This window comes from Loxodonta africana, chromosome 4, assembly GCF_030014295.1.
Source record: "Loxodonta africana isolate mLoxAfr1 chromosome 4, mLoxAfr1.hap2, whole genome shotgun sequence".
Taxonomy (NCBI): domain Eukaryota; kingdom Metazoa; phylum Chordata; class Mammalia; order Proboscidea; family Elephantidae; genus Loxodonta; species Loxodonta africana.
Window position 1 is genome coordinate 136,854,212 of NC_087345.1, and position 16,109 is coordinate 136,870,320.

The window sequence follows — 16,109 nt, forward strand, 5'->3', positions numbered from 1 at the left end:
ACCATTCAGTAGCGCTGCCTCTGGGGTAGGTGGCCTGATCACAGTGAAGAGTCTACACAGATGGTCCGAGGGTGATAAGATTGGAAAGGTAAGCTGGTGGCAGGTTTGGGAGGCCTTCTAGGAGCAGACAAAGAGGTAAATGGCTTCTAGAGATTCCTTCGGACCTAACATAACAAATGCAATGCCTTAGATATGAGGCTTCGAGCCTGTACCCCTCTTGTGTGATCTGTTCTTTGGCACAAGGAAGTGACTAGGATTTATGGTTTACAGAAGGTAACGAGGTACCACAGAGAAAAGCCTTGCTGGTGGAGCCCAGCCAACACGGGCGTGGGCCCTGCCTCCACTATGTTTCAGTTTTGAGATCTTGGGCAAGTTATTTAATCTCTTTAAGCCTCAGGTTCCACATCTACTGCTATAAAATGGAAATCATCACACCGAAGTCATCGTGCTGTTGTGAGGATTAAACAAGATAATATGCTTAAAGCTCTTAGTATAGTACCTGACACCCTGTAAATTCTCAAAAATGTTGTTGTTGTTGTTAGGTGCCGTTGAGTTGGTTCTGACTCACAGCAATAGAAATCATGTGTGATCCTCACAATCACTGCTATGTTTAAGCCCATTGTTACAGCCACTGTGTCAATTCATTTCGTTGAGGGTCTTCCTCTTTTTTAATGACCTGTACTTTACCAATCATTATGTCCTTCTCTAGGGACTGGTCCCTCCTGATAACATGTTCCAAGTACCTAAGGTGAAATCTCACCATCCTCGCTTCTAAGGAGCATTCTAGCTGTACTTCTCTAAGATAGATTTGTTCGTTCTTCCAGCAGTCCATGATAGATTCAGTATTCTTCAACAGCACCATAATTCAAAGGCATCGATTCTTTGTTCTTCCTTATTCATTAGCCAACTTTTCAAGCATATGAGGCGACTGAAAAAATCATGGCTTGGGACAGGCATACCTTAGTCCTCAAGGTGACACTGTTGCTTTTTAACACTTTAAAGAGGTCTTTTGCAGCAGATTTGCCCAAGGCAATAAGTCATTTGATTTCTTGACTGCTGCTTCCATGGGCATTGATTATGGATCCAAGTAAAATAAAATTCTTGACAACTTCAATATTTTCTCTGTTTATCATGATGTTGCTTATTAGTTCAGTTGTGGGATTTTTGTTTTCTTCACTTTGAGGTGTAATTCTTACTGAAGGCTGTAGTCTTTGATCTTCATCAGTAGGTACTTCAAGTCCTCTTCACTTTGAACAAGCAAGGTTGTGTCATCTGCATATTGCAGATTGTTAATGAGACTTCTGCCAATCCTAATACCAGATTCTTCTTCATATAGTCCAGCTTCTCAGATATTTGCTCAGCATACAGATTAAATGAGTATGGTGAAGGGATACAACCCTGACACACACCTTTCCTGATTTTAAACCATGCAGCATCCCCTTGTTCTGTTTGAGCAACTGCCTCTTGGTCCATGTATAGGTTCCTCACGAGCACAGTTAAGTGTTCTGGAATTCCCATTCTTTGCAACATTATCCATAATTGGTTATGATGCACACAGTTGAATGCCTTTGCATAATAAATAAAACACAGGTAAACACCTTTTGGTATCCTCTGCTTTCAGCCAAAATCGATCTGACATCAGCAATGATATTCCTCGTTCCACATCCTCTTCTGAATCTAGCTTCAAATTCTGGCAGTTCCCTGTCAATGTACTGCTGCGACCGCTTTTGAATTATCTTCAGCAAAACTTTACTTCTGTGTAATATTAATCATAAAAAAAAAAATAGTGCTATCGAGTCATTTCCGACTCATAGTGACCCCATAGGGTTTCCTAGGAGCACCTGGCGGACTTGAACTGCCGACCATTTGGTTAGTAGCCATAGCACTTAGCCGCTACGCCACCTGGTACTGTCCGATAATTTCCATGTTCTGTTGGATCACCTTTCTTTGGAATGAGCACAAATATGGATCTCTTCCAAATAGTTGGCAAGGTAACTCCCTTCCAAATTTCTTGGTATAGATGAGTGAACATGTCCAGTGTTGCATCTGATTGTTGAAACATCGTCAAATCCTGAAACCTTGTTTTTTCACCAATGCTTTCAATGTAGCTTGGACTTCTTCCTTCAATACCATCCATTCTTGATCATATGCTATCTCCTGAAATGTGTGAACGTAGACCAATTCTTTTTGGTACAGCGACTTTGTGTATTATTTCCATCTTCCTTTCACGCTTCCTGCATACTTCAATATTTTGCCCATAGAATCCTTCAATATTGTAACTCACCAAAACCAAAAACCAAACCCATTGCCGTTGACTCAATTCCAACTCACAGTGATCCTATAGGACAGAGCTGAACTGCCCCATATGGTTTCCAAGGAGCGCCTGGTGGATTCAAACTGCTGACCTTTTGGTTAGCAGCTGTAGCTCTTAACTACTGTGCTATACCAGGCTTGGATTTTTTCCTCAGTTCTTTCAGCTTGAGAAATGCCAAGGATGTCCTTCCCTTTTGCTTTTCTAACTTCAGGTCTTTGCACATTTCATTATAATATTTTGTCTTCTTGAGCCACTGTTTGAAATCTTCCTATCCGCTCTTTTCCTTCATCATTTCTTCCATTTGCTTTAGGTACTCTATGTTCAAGAGCAAGTTTCAGAGTCTTTTCTGACATTCACTTTGGTCTTTTTTTTTTTCCTGTCTTTTTAACAACCTTTTGTTTTCTTCATTACAGTATCCTTTGTATCATCCCACAACTCGTCTGGTCTTCGGTCATTAGTGTTTAAGGTGTCAAATCTATTCTTGAGATGGTCTCTAAATTCAGGTGGGATATACTCAAGGTCGTACTTTGGCTCTTGTGGACATGTTTTAATTTTCTTCAGCTTCAACTTGAACTTGTATATGAGCAATTGATGGTCTGTTCTGCAGTCAGTCCCTGGCCTTACTCTGTCTAAAGACACTGAGCTTCTCTATCGTCTTTCCACAGATGTAGTGAATTTGATTCCCGTATATTCTACCTGGCAAGGTGCACGTGTACAGTCACCATTTATATTGTTGAAAACAAGCATTTCCAATGAATAAGTAGTTGGTCTTGCAAATTCTATCATTCAATCTCCGTGTCATTTCTATCATCAAAGTCATATTTTCCAACTACCCATTCTTCTTCTTTGTTTCTAACTTTCACATTCCAATCACCAGTAATTATCAACGCATCTTGATTGTATGTTTTGCAGAAGCTGGTAAAGATCTGCAATTTCCTCATCTTTGGCATTAGTGGTTGGTGTGTAAATTTGAATACTGGTTGCATTAACTGGTCTTCTTGTAGGCATACAGACATTATCCTATCACTGGCAGCACTGTACTTCAGGATAGATCTTGAAATGTTCCTTTTGATGATGAATGTGATGCCATTCCTCTTTAATTTATCATTCCCGGCAAGTAGACCATATGATTGTCTGATTCAAAATGGCCAATATCAGTCCATTTCAGCTCACTAATGCCTAGGATGGACTTGCTCTGATTTTCTTCAGTTTCACCTTGAACTTGCATATGAGCAGTTGATAGTCCGTTCCACAGTCGGCCCCTGGCCTTGTTCTGACTGCTGATATTGAGCTTTTTCGTCGTCTCTTTCCACAGATGTAGTCAATTTGATTTCCATGTGTTCCATCTGGTGAGGTCCATGCGTATAGTTGCCATTTATGTTGGTGAAAGAAGGTATTTGCAATGAAGAAGTCATCGGTCTTGCAAAATTCTATCATTCGATCTCCAGCATTGTTTCTATCACCAAGGGCATATTTTCCAACTACTGATCGTTCTTCTTTGTTTCCAACTTTTGCATTCCAATCACCAGTAATTATCAACGCATCTTGATTGCATGTTTGATCAATTTCAGACTGTAGCATCTGATAAAAAACTTCTAATTCTTCATCTTTGGCCCTAGTGGTTGGTGTGTAAATTTGAATAATAGTCTTATTAATTGGTCTTCCTTGTAGGTGTATGGATATTATTCTACTACTGACGGCACTGTACTTCAGGATAGATCTTGAAATGTTCTTTTTGATGATGAATGCAACACCATTCCACTTCAAGTTATCATTTCCAGCATAGTGGACTATATGATTGTCTGACTCAAAATGGCCAATACCAGTCCATTTCAGCTAATGCCTAGGATATCGATGTTTATGCATTCCATTTCATTTTTGACAATTTCCAATTTTCCTAGATTCATACTTCATACATTCCAGGTTCTGATTATTAATGGATGTTTGCAGCTGTTTCTTCTCATTTTGAGTTGTGCCACATCAACAAATGAAGGTCCCGAAAGCTTTACTTCATTCACGTCATTAAGGTCGACTCTACTTTGAGGAGGCAGCTCTTCCCCAGTCATCTTTTGAGTGCCTTCTAGCCTGGGGGGGCTCATCTTCCAGCACTATATCAGACAATGTTCTGCTGCTATTCGTAAGGTTTTCACTGGCTAATGCTTTTCAGAAGTAGACTGCCAGGTCCTTCTTCCTAGTCTGTCTTAGTCTGGAAGCTCAGCCGAAACCTGTCCTCCATGGGTGATCCTGTTGGTATCTGAATACCAGTAGCATAGCTTCCAGCATCACACTTACTGATGAAGATCAAAGACCACAGCCTTCAGTATGGATTGCACCTCAACATAAAGAAAACAAAAATCCTCACAACTGGACCAATGAACAACATCATGATAAACAGAGATAAGACTGAAGTTGTCAAGGATTTCATTTTACTTGGATCCACAATCAACAGCCATAGAAGCAGCAGCAGTCAAGAAATCAAAAGACGCATTGCATTGGGCAAATCTGCTGCAAAGGACCTCTTCAAAGTGTTGGAGAGCAAGGATGTCACCTTGAAGACTAAGGTGTGCCTGACCCAAGCCATGGTATTTTCAATCGCATCATATGCATGTGAAAGCTGGACAATGAATAAGGAAGGCTGAAGAAGAATTGACGCCTTCTAATTGTGGTGTTGGTGAAGGATATTGAATATACCATGGACTGCCAAAAGAACAAACAAATTTGTCTTAGAAGAAGCGCAACCAGAATGCTCTTTAGAAGCAAGGATGGCGAGACTGCGTCTTACATACTTTGGACCTGTTGTCAGGAGGAATCAGTCCCTGGAGAAGGACATCATGCTTGGCAAAGCACAGGGTCAGCGGGAAAGAGGAAGACCCTCAACGAGGTGGACTGACACAGTGGCTGCAACAATGAGCTCAAGCATAACAATGATTGTGAGGATGGCGTAGGACCGGGCAGTGTTTCGTTCTGTTGTGCATAGGGTCACTATGAGTCGCAACAGACTCGACAGCACCTAACAACAATGCCTAGGATATCAATCTTCAAGCACTCCATTTCAGTTTTGACAACTTCCAATTTTCCTTGATTCATACCTCATACATTACATGTTCTGATTATTCATGGATGTTTGAAGTTGTTTCTTCGCATTTTGAGTAGTGCCACATCAGCAAATGCATGTCCCGAAAGCTTTACTCCATCTACGACATTAAGGTCGAGTTTACTTTGAGGGAGCAGCCCTTTCCCAGTCGTATTTTAAGTGCCTGCCAACCTGAGGGGCTCATCTTCCAGCACTATATCAGACAATGTTCTGCTGCTGTCCAAAGGTTTTCACTGGCCAATTTTTTCAGAAGTAGATCGCCAGGTCCTTTTTCCCAGTCTTTCTCAGTCTGGAAAAAGGAAGCTCCACTGAAACTTGTCCACCATGGATGACCCTACTGGCATTTGAAATACCGATGGCATAGCTTCTAGCATTACAGCAACATGCAAGCCACCATAATATGACAAACTGACAGACAAGTGGTTGCAAGAAGTGTTAGCAATTATGAGTAGCCCCAAGTTGCACCATTACAAAGTTCCAAGCCATGCCACGGGGCAGTCTCTGGATTGTCACTGAGTTCCTGCATGCTGCATTACAACCCGACCTCTTTCTGTGCTGCCAGGTAGAGACTAAGTCAGACTGGAGAGTGAGCTGATATAATCCATGCAGTGGCCTAGCATGGGTTAGGTGGGAAAACCCAGGGGGCTCACTACAGATCCTTCTGGCTTGAGAAAAGCATCTAATAGATGGACTGAAAGGAAGGATGAGTAATGATGCCTCACCATGGACTGTCATCCAGTCAACAAAAGTTCTTTAAGATCATTGAACATTTCAGCTGCAAGGAGACGTAGAGATCGCCTAGGGCAGTTCAACCCTCCTCTTTTTACAAATGAACTAAAATCCAGGGAGATGAATTGCTAGGGCCAGGCAGCTAGTTAGAGGAAGAGCCAGAGCCAAAAGCTAGGAATCCCAGTTCCTCGTGTAGGTGTCCACACTTACTCAATCTTGCCCATGACTGTCCTGTTCTCCCATCAACCCTGGCTGTATGTCAGAATTACCCAGAAAGCTTTTAAAATCTCTAGATGCTGGGGCCTCCACAGGAGATTTGAATGGGCATGATGCTTGGTAATGACCATTTCCCAGGTCCCTTCCCTATAGCCGAACTCTCTGTCTCCTCCTTCAAAATCTGGTTCTTTACATGTTCTCCTCTGTGATGACAGAAGACAACAGTGATAAAAATAGGAAAAATAACAAATAGGTGCTATTGAGTCAGTTCTGACTCAAAGTGACCCTATGTACAACAGAACAAAACACTGCCCAGTTCTGCACCATTCTCACAATTGTTGCGATGTTTGAGGCCATTGTTGGAGCTACTGTGTCAATCCATCTCGTTGAGGGTCTTCCTCTTTTTTGCTACCCCTTTACTTTACCAATCATTATGTCCTTCTCTAGGGACTGGTCCCTTCTGATAATGTGTCCAAAGTATGTGAGATGAAGTCTCACAATCCTTGCTTCTAAGGAGCATTCTGGCTCTACTTATTTCAACACAGATTTGTTTGTTCTTTTGGCAGTCCATGTTATTTTCAATATTGTTCAACAACACCATAATTCAAATGGATCAATTCTTCTTTGGTCTTCCTTATTCACTGTCCTCTAAGGAGCAGAGGCAAGGATGGTGAGACCGTATCTTACATACTTTGGACATGTTGTCAGGAGGGATCAGTCCGTGGAGAAGGACATCAGGCTTGGCAGAGTACAGGGTCGGGGAAAAGAGGAAGGCCCTCAATGAGGTGGATTGACACAGTGGGCTGGAACAACGGGCTCAAGCCTAACAACGATTGTAAGGATGGCTCAGGACCGGGCAGTGTTTCGTTCTGTGGTGCATAGGGTCGCTATGAGTCAGAACCCACTTGACAACACCTCACAACAACAACACTCATTGTCCAGCTTTTGCATGCATATGAGGCGATTGGAAAAATCACAGCTTGGGTCAGGCACACCTTTTCCTGAAAGTGACGCCTTTGATTTTTAACACTTTAAAGAGATCTTTTGCAGCAGATTTGCCCAATGAAACATGTTGTTTGACTTTTTGACTGCTGCTTCCATGGGCATTGATTGTGGATCCAAATAAAATGAAATCTTTAACTTCAATAGTTTTCTCTCTTTATCATGATGTTGTGAGGATTTCTGTTTCCTTTATGTTTTTTATGTTGAGGTATAATCCATACTAGACAGGATTGACCTTCCTATGATGACTTTCTCTCTGGAATGGTCCCTTTTCATTAGAAAGAGGCCTCTTCTTGCCCCCTGATTTCTTTCTTTCTTTCTTTCTTTTCAGTGCTATTTTCAAAAGTTAGAGGCAGGTCCTCAACCATCCCCTTCATCAGAAAGTGCTTCAAGTCCTCTTCACTTTCAGCAAGCAAGGTTGTGTCCTGTGCATAATGCAGGTTGTTAATAAGTCTTCCTCCAGTCCTGAAGCTGCGTTCTTCTTTGTATAGTCCAGTTTCTTGGATTATTTTGCTCAGCATACAGATTGAATACGTATATAGGTGAAAGGCTACAACCCTGACACACACCTTTCCTGATTTTAAACCACGCAGTATCCCCTTGTTTTGTTTATACAACTGCCTCTTGGTCTATGTACAGGTTCCGCATAAGCACAATTAAATGCTCTGGAATTTCCATTCTTCACAAATAATGATAACAGAAGATAAATAATAGCTAACATTGTGAGTGCTTACTATATGCCAGCCACTGTATTAAGTACTCTACACAGATTATCTCATTTAATCCTCACAAGAACTATTCCATTTTTTAAAGCTCCATTTTACAGAAGAGGAATCTAAGACTCAGTCAGTGGTAAAGGAATTTGCCAAAGACATACTGTAGTAAGTGTTGGAGCTAGAATTTGAATCCATTACAAGGTCTGACACCAGAGCCCATGCTTTTAACCCTGATTCTAGATAATTACCAGATTAGTTTGAATGTATTGGAATATAGTTTTGCACTTTAAACTTTTTCTGGCATATCTTCTGTCTCAACTATACTGTAGGCTTACCAAGTGCAGGAATGATTTCTTTTTCCTGGGGGGCCTCTGCTTTTTGTCTAAAGGGCCAAATCAATGAGTTCATGGGCTAAAAGGAAGTGGGTAAAGGTGACCAAGAAAGAAGGGCTTCTAGAGGCTATCCTGAGGTAGCTCTGAAAACCCGTTTTTAAAACACAGAAATGCAAAAATAGAAAGTTGATATAATCATAAAGTTGAAATGGACTACTGAGGTCTAGTTCTACACCTATTTTATGGACGGACAAACTGAGGTCCTTGAAAATTAAGTGATCCCTTAAAGGTCACATAGATGCTTGATGGCAAGGATAAGACTGAAGTCTGGACAATATAAATAAAGTCATCACCATGTATTATCTACCTAATAAGTACCACACTTTTCTTACAATTGGTCTAATTTAGCCCACATGCTGTTGTTGTTAGGTGCTGTCAAGTTGACTGACTCCTAGCGACTCCATATGACAGAACAGAACTGCCCCATAGGGTTTTCTAGGCTGTAATCTTTATGGGAGCAGATCACCACGTCTCTTCTCCCATGGAACCTCTGGGTGGGTCTGAACTGCCAACCTTTCAGTTAGCAGCTGACCACTTAACTGTTGTGCCACCAGGGCTCCTTGGAAGCCACAAATGTGACTAGGTCTTTGGCTTCCGATAATAACAGAAGGGGGGTGGTCCTGTTCGTCACCCCAAGTCCTTTCTAAACCGCTAGTAGCTTTATCTTTGAGCACCATGTCTCCACTGTGGACTGAAGTACTGACTTCCCGATGAAGGAGACATCCCCTTGCTTCTCTTGCAAGTATGAAAGTAAATGAAGCAGAAGTCAAATTTTCCAAGAATAGCCCCCTTGGAGCTGAGAGCCAGCTGGAGATATTTCAGTCCCAATTAGGTAATTTTGAGGGGTAAGCTATAAGCCTATAAAAACAAGCAGTCACAGCAATGTTTTGCATACAACCTTTTGAAAGGACCCCAAGAATCATCATTATGAACCTATGAAACTTTCTCCATTGCATTTACTCTGTTGAGCTCTAGTACTTATCCAACATGCCCTCATTAAATGTGCCAGCATCCCACTGATGTTAAAGGGCTATTGCCATTCAGGGAAGGAGGAAGTAACTGAGCAGAAGGGAAATGTGCTTAAGATCAAGGGGGAAACTTAGGAAAGGAAGCTAGATCTAGTCCCAAAGCAAGGATGGTTAGATCAATCCCAACTCCACTGCCTAAATCACTATAAGGTAAGCATCCCCCTCTTTTCAGATGGGCTATGACTGAAAAAAAAAAATGACTGAAGAATGGGGTAATTTCATTTCCCTATTTAAAAAAAAAAAGTATTAAAAGAGGCATTAATAAAAAGAAAAACCAGACAAAGAAAATAAGGAAGTTTCCATCTCTACTTTTTCATTTTTGAAAACTCTAGCCTTTTCTGTCCCATTCATTGTTCTGAATTTTTCTTTTACATTTTTCTACATATGCTTTTTAAAATTTTCATCTGTTTCTCAGTGTAGGTAGTTTAAGTCACCTTTCTTCCTTTTTCAATTTAATTCAGATTCCCGTTTCTTTGGAATCTTTTTGTCTATTCCTTCCAAGTATCTCTTCTCATGTCTTCTCTGTCTCTCGCTCTCTTTTTAATTGGAGTGGTTTCTTCAAGCTCTAAGGAAAACTCAATCCCTTGTTTTTTCTTCACTCTTTCCCTTTCAGCTGCTTTCCTGAATTGCTATTGCACCAATTCTGTTTTACTGACCACAATTGGTGCAGCTGGGATGGAGAAGGAGCAACTGAAAAGGAAATGCTAATCAGACCTTTTTATAGAGTATAGTAAAACACACACACACACACACACATACACATACACACACACATAAAAAGGGCTCTGATTTAAGGATAAAAATATCTTTTCTCAGTATCCCACACAGCTAGGATAGTTGAGTATCTGAAATTCCCCCTCTACGTTTCCTCCCATGACCTGATAAGGTTGTGAGAGAGGCCCGGCATGGTTCGTCTTCTCCACATTTCCCTCTTTAATTGAGCAGTTTTTGACTGAGCCCAAACATGCAGAGGAAAAAAACTGTACATAGACTTGAAGACACATTTCACCAGGTCAAGGTCTGGGTCGAGAGAGTGCCATTGGAAATAGAAATGTGGGGAGGAGGTCGTAGGGTAAAGAACAGAGCAGCGAGGTTTCTTATATTTCAGTCAGGGCGGGTGGTGACAAATGAAAAGCCAATCAGACCTTTGCCCTGAGACCATATTTTGTATGTTTTCTTGTTTCTGTTTTTTAACATGAGAGAAAGGAGAAGAGCAAGTGGCAAGGCCACTACTAGTACTCAAAATTCTGTCTACGGCCTAATATCAAAGGTGCCTTACTGGGTTTCTTTGAGGATGCTATTCAGCCCCTAGCTAGGGAACATAGCCAAGGAGAGAGTGAAATAATCAGAGGCTAAAGGAAAAATGCAAGGGAAAAGGAGCAAGTCGGAGGAAGCTTGCTGAAAAAGGAGCCTCAGACTTGCTAGCAGGAGACCTCAGCAGCCCTTGTAAGGTATGGGGCACGTTATTTGCTCTCTCTGGCCTCAGTGTCCCTATCTGCAAAAATAGGCTTAAATTGATTAATCTCCAAGTGACCTTCTAGGGCTAACATTTCTGTTACCGAGCAGCAGAAATAAAACCTTTCCCGTTTGTCTATTTTGTCATGGAGTATTAGTTAGCAAATAATCATGAGGTGGGACTTACTTTATTTCAGTAAGTATCTTCACTGAGCCAAAAAAGAACCATCTTTGAGAGGGAAGAAAAGTCTTTTTCATTTTAAAATCTGACTCAACGTCAAAGCAATTCCTGCTTGCTATCCCCAGCTTACACTTTCACGGAACCCTGAGGAAGGCCCCTTTAAGGTTGGGTGTGTGTGCAAGAAGCAGGCAGATTCGTGTCTGAGCCCTGCTCTCTCTCTCCACGTCTGACAAGGCAAGTGTTGGGGGTGGGGGCAAGGCAGGGAGAGAGGAGAGGAGGAGATGGGAATTTTCTAATGATCTTCTTTAGTTAATAGGCACAAGTTGTTAGCTTGATCTGAGAAGGCCTCTTTCCCCGTGTGCCAATTCCACCCCCTCCTTTTTGTAATGGGTTTAGTTCCCACAGCTAATGTACTGCGTAATGAGGCCGGAGGGAAGCAGAATGCTCTGGAGTAATGATACGGAGCCTCCCGGGCCCTGACAAAGGACAGAGAGAGCCAGGCTGGATGGTCTCAATGACAGGGTCCAGGCTCCTTTCAGCCTGGTGAGTCGAAGCCTCCTGCCAGGACTTGTGCTAAGCAGAGTGTCACAGCCCAGGCCCTGGTATAAAACCCCAAGGGGTCCTGGTACAAGACAAACCCCTGCTAAGCCAAGTTTGTTTTCTTTTTCTAAGCCCTGAGCCAACTTTCCTTCTCCTTCCACCTGGTCTTCCAGCTATTGGTTCAGAGGCCTCTTACTCTCAGGTTGGGGTACACTTTCCACAGATAGCCCCCCATACGGTAAGAAAGTACCCCTGCCCCAGTCCATAAGTATTAACACAGCTGCCAGTGAGGACATCAGGGCTACCCTCTGGGGAGATGGGAGACGGCCCAATCAAATGCCCAGCAGGAAAAGTAGCCATATGGAGAAGCCAACCTAATCCTTCCAGTTATTTCTGACTGCTAGCTCCTCTGTGTTCCCGTAGCACCTTGCTCTACTAGAATGTCTCTTACTTTATCTTGTATGGTATTACCCTTAGTAAGTCCATCACTCTTGTTTGACCAGTGGTCCTTGATTACTCCTTATTCATCTTTTCATCCCCCATGGTCCCTCGTGACATGTACAACACAGACCAGGAGCTCATTCTGTGTGTACTGAGCTGAAATTACTTGAATGACAGAGAAATGGGTTCTGAATATTTATGTTCTTGGAAAGAAGCTGGGGATCATTATAGACTATTCCTTGAAGTCTAGTTGTTGTTGTTAGATGCCATTGAATTGGTTCTGACTCATAGCGACCCTATGTACAACAGAAGGAAACACTGCCTGGTCCTGCACCATCCTCACAATCGTTGTTAGATTTGAGTCCATTGTTGCAGCCACTGTGTCAATCCATCTCATTGAGGATCGTCCTCTTTTTTGCTGACCCTCTGCTTTACCAAGCATGATGACTTTCTCCAGAGACTGGTTCCTCCTCTAATATGTCCAAAATATGTGAGATAAAGTCTCGCCATCCTTGCTTCTGAGGAGCATTCTAGCTGTACTTCTCAAAAAGGGGATGGGAGCAGATGAGTAAAGGTAGGAGATGGGAATCAAAGCGAAAAACGTGATTTAGTCTTTGGACAAATCCAATGTTCGATTGCCAATAATAAAAAAAACTAATAAAAACTTAACAACTGGAGAAGTTCAGCAAGGGGCAACTAGAATGATCAGAAGGATGCAGTGGGTTAGTGGGAGAGGCTCCACAGTATAATGATTGTACCCTCAATGTACACTTTACAGTTTACAAAGTGCACATAATATCCGTTTAGTCTATTGGAAGACACCAACAAAACCCTATAAAGAGCAGGAATGTAATCCGGCACTTTCGGATGAGAAAACCTGGCTCCTAGAGGTTAGGTTGGAAACTCCGGCAGTGTAGTGGTTAAGTGCTACAGCTGCTAACCAAAGGGTCGGCAGTTCGAATCTGCCAGGCGCTTCTTGGAAACTCTATGGGGCAGTTCTACTCTGTCCTATAGGGTCGCTATGAGTCGGAATCAACTTGACGGCACTGGTTTGGTTTTGGTTTTAAAGGTTAGGTTACAAGGTTGCACAGCTAGTAAATGTTAGAAACAGTATCCCAAGTCCATGCTCTTCTCACTATGCCCCAAATCCGTAAGAATTCATCAGTGTTAGAGAGCTGCAAAGAGAGACAAATAAGGTTTAGAAGGTCATGTAGGACAAGAACAGGGTGAATAAAGGCTTGCTCGTTTGTTCTACAAAGCTATAACCTGGGATAATCCCGGAAGCTTGAAGAAGATAAAATGTAGAACAAATAAAAAGGTAGGTCTTTTATTAGGTGAGTGGTAAACTTGCAGTGCTTATTAGATAACAGACATTTATCTAGTCCTACTGTGTATCAAGCACTGTGGTAAGTGCTTTGTTTCCCATGGGAATTCCATGAATTAGACACGGTCCCTGTCCTCACAGGTCCACTTTCAGAAACAGTACTGTGGGGAAAGATACATATCTTCAAAAGCAACTGGAAAAATTCATATCAGATTACTGCAAGTAGGCTAGTGGGAAAAGTGGGAAGTTGGGGGGAAGTTTCTCAGTCCTCTGAGGCTGATGTTGGGTTTACTGGTACAGTCCCTCCACCATATATACTTTGGGCATCTGACAGTGATGGAGTCCTGGGCTGGTGCAGAGCCACATGGCTCCATGTTCTGGTTCAAGGTGCCATTTCTTAGACTTTCATGCCAAGCCACGTATTGTCTTCAGGGACAATTCCCATCTCTTGAAAGGTTCTAAAATGCACAATCTCTCCAGCCTGCTTCTTCACTGTTAACTATGTCCTGAGAAGAGTAGTCCCAGGCCTGTTTGAAGGTTGTCACATCAAATCCTTTGTTTTTCTGAGTTCTGGCAGAAATGGCACATATATCTTCAGCCGTGAAGCAATATCACATTCCAGACTCATGGCTTCCTTGTTGTTCTACCTTAAGGCCTTTATACATGCTGTTCCTTCTGCCTGAAACTCTCCCAGCCCCATGGTATTCACATGGCTGTCTCCCTTACTCAATTCTGATCTTCACTCAAGTGTCTCTTCTGAGACACATTCCCCAACCTAAAGAGCTACACTCCACCCCCGTCACTTCCCATCCCCTTGCCCTGATTTTTCTTCATAAGTCTTATCACTGTCTAACAATATATTATCTACTTCCTTGTTTGTTTATTGCCCCCAGCAGAATGCACCCTATATATGGGAAAGGACTTTGTTTTTGTTCAATACCATGTTCCTAAAAAAGCAACTAGCACATAGTAGGCCCTAATAACTGTTTATTCAAGGAATGACTGAATGACCACATAGACTTCCTATTCCTCAGATTACTTGCCATCTCAAACCAAAGCCACCTAAAGGGTTAGGTCCCAAAAGACCTTTTCCATTCTCCTTCCCTCATTTCATCTTTTGTACCTGGGGCAGTTGAGTCAACAGTTTATTATCACCACTGCTGTCCCCAGCACTGTTATTTATTTATTAGCATTACTGTTAGTATTTTTTTGTAATTATTCATTAGACTAATATGATCCTAATAATTAATTGAGTGCCTATTGTATAACAGACGTGTGCCTGGCATACAGCAATCACTTAATTAATGTTTGTTCATTCACTGTCATAGCAGTCTAGGCACTAGTAGTCAAGTATATCATAATCATAATGGAAAGGATATGACTGTTCACGGGTACTTATTAGACAGTGCCAAGTTTCATGCTAGGGCTTTCACATGTATTTTCATATCTTCTTATCTCAAGAGTCCCAAGAAGGCATTAGTATCCCCCAAAGTCACTGTAATGAGGTCAGTGGTACTCTGACTCAGGTCTGTTAGACTCCAAACCCCATGCTTTATCCCCCAAACCATACTGATATACTAGGAATGTCCTGTGCCAGAAAAAGTCTTACCTTCTCAGTAACTTCTGGTAGAGCCCTGGTCTAGTCACTGTAAAATAAGGGGACTGGCCTGAGAAACCTTTAAGGCACCTTGAAGTTCTCTCTCTGTCCTACTCTGAGCAGAATCACCTTCATGCTCCCGTAATGAGCTTGGCCATCCACCTCTATCTCCACTAGTTCTAGTTCCTTTAAAAGACCCACAGATAATAAATAAGCTGTCTCCTCTCTCTTTCTACTTCTCAGAGCATTTTCCTTCTCTGAGGGGGACGCAGGTCCCCTCTCTGTATCTCCTTTCCCCCATCTAGGCCCTGCTTCCCCCAAAGGCCCTGCTTCTCTGACATGCGCCCCCTCATTAGAAACCAGTGACGTTCTCTGTCAATTGGCCTCATCATGTTCTTCCTGGTTTCGCCCAGAGCCGCTGCCAAGACTTCCCACCTTGCCCGGCTGGCAAACATAACTCCTTTATGCTGAGCCTGGGTTATCAGTAATAAAATAAGACATTTCCACTGACAACCTCTAAGTCAACTGAGTGCAGGAAGTTGGGCCAGCTTCTCCGTCAGCTGAGTAAGGGAATTAGGACCCGAACCACCCTCCTAGAACCAAAGTCTATTTACCCAAAACACCAGCAGTCACTAGCAGAGTGATGCTCCCACTTGGTTTGTAAAAACCTTCTGGCATTCTAAGCACAAAAGTGCTGTGAGGACTTACTGGTTGGGAGAACAGAGGGGGTTTATGATCCACTTAAAATATTTGTGTAAGGGAAACAGGGATTCACCACCTGTTTCCTCTTCCACTGATATTTATGACAGCTGAGGAATCTTACCCTTCACAAAAGCCTCGGCTGCATTCCCAAACTTCCTAGCCTTTTCTCTTCATTCACATGAAAATCTTCATAGAAAAGCATAAATCCCACCTTGTCATGAGAAAGAAGAGTTCTCCCAACTCCTACTGGGGTGAGCAGCATTGGACTGACTGTGCAGCTGTCTACACTCTTCTCATCCAGATCCAGGGCCAAGGTCACTTTCAGCAATTCCTTAGGAGTGGAGGCTAAGGAACATTGAGCACACAGGATGCATGCAA